Source organism: Lampris incognitus, chromosome 11, assembly GCF_029633865.1.
Source record: "Lampris incognitus isolate fLamInc1 chromosome 11, fLamInc1.hap2, whole genome shotgun sequence".
NCBI lineage: Eukaryota > Metazoa > Chordata > Actinopteri > Lampriformes > Lampridae > Lampris > Lampris incognitus.
In genome coordinates, this window is record NC_079221.1 from 9006284 (window position 1) to 9010851 (window position 4568).

Consider the following 4568-nt stretch of genomic DNA (forward strand, 5'->3'; position numbering starts at 1 on the left):
TTTTAGGGCATCCGGGTAGCATGGCGGTCTATTCCGTTGCCTACCAACACGGAGGTCGCCTGTTCGAATCCCCGTGTTGCCTTTGGCTTGGTCGGGCGTCCCTGCAGACACAATTGGCCGTGTCTGCGGGTGGGAAGCCGGATGTGGGTGTGTGTCCTGGTCGCTGCACTAGCGCCTCCTCTGGTCAGTCGGGGCGCCCCCCATGCGCTACGTCCCCCTGGTGAAACTCCTCACTGTCAGGTGAAAAGAAGCGGCTGGCGACTCCACATGTATGGGAGGAGGCGTGTGGTAGTCTGCAGCCCTCCCCGGATCGGCAGAGGGGGTGGAGCAGCGAGCGGGACGGCTCGGAAGAGTGGGGTAATTGACCAAGTACAATTGGGGAGAAAAAGGGGGAAACAAATCCCCCCCAAAAAAGGAGGGGGCATTTTATTAATGCGACTGTTAGAATCGTGAAAACCAAACTATCTCACAAGCGCTCATGCTGTTTACTATCCTCCATTAACAAAACAAAACATAACGCTGTAAAATGTTGCATATTTTACCGCCAGTTGAAAATCTCATATCTACTAAAAGCCTACTTTACAGGAATTGAGCCAAATAATTTATTTCCCAATTGGCGCGTACGTATGCATTATTGAAAAGGCGGGGAATCCTGGGATGTGGAGCAAGGCCGGGGTCATTAGATTTGCTGAATAGTTAGGGAATGTTTAATTTAAGTAATGAAGTTGTCAAGAGCTCGGCCCGTGGAAACACTTCTATGAAGTGCAGGCCTAGGGTTTAATACCGACTCCTCGTCTCTCTCGGGTCTCCTCTGCCTGGTTTTCCTCTCTGCTTTCCCCGACTGTCTAAAAAATACCAGAACAAAATAGACTTCCCATCTCCCCTTGTTTTTTTTGGGGGGGTGGGATTTTCTCCCCCCCTTTTTCTCCCCAGTTGTATCCAGCCAATTACCCCACTCTTCCGAGCCCAGTCTCTGCTCCACCCCCTCTGCCCATCCGGGGAGGGCTGCAGACTACCACATGCCTCCTCCGATACATGAGGAGTCACCAGCCGCTTCTTTTCACCTGACAGTGAGGAGTTTCACCAGGGGGAAGGATCACGCTATTCCCCCCAGTTCCCTCTCCCCCTTGAACAGGCACCTTGACAGACCAGAGGAGGCGCTAGTGCAGCGACCAGGACACACAACCCACATCCAGCTTCCTACCCGCAGACTCGGCCAATTGTGTCTGTAGGGATGCCTGATCAAGCCGGAGGCAACACGGGGATTCGAACCGGCGAGCCCCATGTTGGTAGGCAACGGAACAGACCGCTGTGCTACCCGGACGCCCTTTTCCAGTCCCCTTTTTAAAAACAAACACTCAAGAGAGCCAAGTCGTAAGGTTTCCACACGACAACATCAGCACACACTAAAGAGCCTTCGTCACACGTATTTATTTGAATATTTATTTGTAAATGTTTTATTCTCCTTTTTTGTGTCAAATGTGATTACACACATCCTGTTAGGTGTTCCCGTTGATTCATTCGACGTTCTGTTTGAAATTTGATCAAGTTTAATGTCTTTTTTTTTTTTTTTTGATGGCATACTCTGTTTCTAGAAATGCAAAGTACTACACGTTGTGTTGGTAGGATCCTGGTGACTGAGCAAGTTCTGGATTTCTTATCACAAACTCAGCCAGTGCACGTGGTTTGGGTGATCTTACAAAGACTCTGTCGGAACAAGTCGACATTTGGTGGGAACAGTTCACTCCAGAAAAGACGGATTCGTTTTCTGTTCACTTGGTTATGTTCTCTGTCTCATTACAATGTGTCACCTCAACAACGGTATTGTGTTACTACATGTCTTAGTTACTAACTGCTCATTCATTCTCTCTGTCTCTCTCTCTCTCTCTACATCCCTTTGCTCTGTAAGCCCTCATCCCTCTCCTTTTAAAAGTATACCGCCTACCTTTTCAATTGCATCACTTTTTGCCCTGCAAACACGTATTTTTATTTTTGGCTAGTTTTACATCACGGTGGGCACGGTACCCCTTATTTTGATGTCAAATGCAAACATTTATCTAATTTGACAGCTTTTAAAACACCATGAGCAAGATACACCGATCAGTCAAAACTTTTAAATGAAGTGAATAACAGTGATTATCTCATTACAAGGCCCTGTGATGGCCTGGCGGCGTGTCCAGGGTGTCTCCCCACCTGCCACCCAATGACTGCTGGGATAGGCTCCAGCATCCCTGCGGCCCTGAGAGCAGGATAAGCGGTTTGGATAATGGATGGATGGATCTAATTTCAATGTCACCTGTCAGGGGTGGGATATATTGGGCAGCAAGTGAACAGTCGGTTCTTGAAGTTGACGTGTTGGAAGCAGGAAAAATGGGCAACCATAAGGATCTGAGCGACTTTGACAAGGGCCACATTGTGATGGCTAGACGACTGGGTCAGAGCACCTCCAAAACGGCAGGTCTTGTAGGGGTGTTCCCGCTATGCAGTGGTCAATACCTACTAAAAGTGGTCCAAGGAAGGACAAGTGGTGAACCGGTGACAGGGTCATGGGCGCCCGAGGCTCATTGATGCGCATGGGGAACAAAGGTTAGTCCGTCGGCTCCAATCCCACAGAAGAGCTATTGTAGCTCAGATTGCTGAAAAAGTTAATGCTGGCTGTGACAGACAGGTGTCAGAACACAGTGCATCACAGCTTGCTGTGTATGGGGCTGCGTAGCCACAGACCGGTCAGGGTGCCCATGATGACCCCTGTCCACCACCGAAAGCACCTACAATGGGCACGTGAGCATCAGAACTGGACCATAAAGCAATGGAAGAAGGTGGCCTGGTCTGCTGAATCACGTTTTCTTTTATATCATGTGGACGGCTGGGTGCTTATGCCTCATTTACCTGGGGAAGAGATGGCACCAGGATGCACCATGGGAAGAAGGCAGGCCGGTGGAGGCAGTGTGATGCTCTGCTGGGAAACCTTGGGTCCTGATATTCATGCAGATGTTGCTTTGCTACGTACCACCTACCTAAACATCACTGCAGACCAGGTACACCCCCTTTCATGGCAACGGTATTCCCTGATGTCAGTGGCCTCTTTCAGCAGGATAATGCGCCCCGTCACGCTACAAAAAGGATTCAGGAAGGGTTTGAGGAACTTGACAAAGAGTTCAAGGTGTTGCCAAATTCCCCAGATCTCAATCTGATCGAGCACACGTGGGATGTGCTGGAAAAACAAGTCCGATCCATGGAGGCCCCACCTTTCAACCTACAGGACTTAAAGGATCTGCTGATAATGTCCTGGTCCCGGTCCCAGAGGACACCTTCAGAGGTCTTGTGGAGTCCATGCCTCGACGGGTCAGAGCTGTTTTGGTGGCACGAGGGGGGCCTACACAATATAAGGCAGGTAGTTTTAATGTTTTGGCTGATCGGTGTAGGTTTCTTAAAAGAAAGAGTATTTATGACTCATTTGGTCATGTATGCACAAGTTAAAAATACTTTTGGGCAAACCAAGATAATTCATAAACATGGAACCCATTTTAATGTGGTTGAGTAATCCCACAGCACTCACCAGAATAGTGGAACACTTTCTTTATGCTAATCCCTTCCCCTGTCTCCTCTCTCTGAACCCTTTCCCACTGTTTCTTTCACTCCATTGCTTTACTTTTATTTCTATTTTTACCCATTTATTACAATGTTTGTTTATTTATTTATTTTGGCTAATGGCACAATGCCTGCTGGCCGGAGGGATGTGTTGATGTGAAGGGAAAGCAGGGTTGGGTGTTACTTCTGCTCCGCTGCTTGTGTTTAAAGATGTTACTGGTCTTTATTCTGCATCAGAGCTGTTGAAGGGCAGCCCGGCCGAATCTCCTTTTGATACACAGCATAACAGACAAGAGTACAAATAAACAAACAAACAAAAAACCCACAAAAAAAAACCCCACAAAATGCCCACATCAATGCGTACAAGATGAAAAACCAGCATGACTATCATAACCCGAGTCTGAGATGAATGAGTGGTGTGACAGAAGGCCACAGAAGCTTATTAGCTTTGGTTCCCCCCACGTGCGAGTAAGGTAATAACCAACTACACATATGATGGCCTTCACATAGGTACAGGTTTGCTGTTTAGGATTCTTGCAATGCCTTTGGGCTTCACGGCCAAATGGCCTGTTTCCAAGCCACTCACCGTGCACATCCTTGAATAGTATCAGCAACTGAGTGATTGCTGATGCAGATCAGAATTCTTTATCATTTTGCCAAGTATATTTTCACATACATGGAATGGCTGCTGCATTGTGCTAAACTAAAAAAAAAAAGCAACAAAATATTTACACACTAACAATGTACGAGGCAATCTGTATCAATCAAACAGAAATCAAAGAATTTTCATTTTATTCTCAATTTCCATCCTAGCGAGATTAAAGACCTTCATCTCTGAAGAAAATGATGGATCGGGGTTTGTACTGAAAGACCTTAAATTTAAACTGAAAGTGGGCGCTGGATTAGAGATAGCGTGAATTTGAACAGTATAAATTATAAGAACGTACAGGACCAGATTATACACGTAATTGGTTATA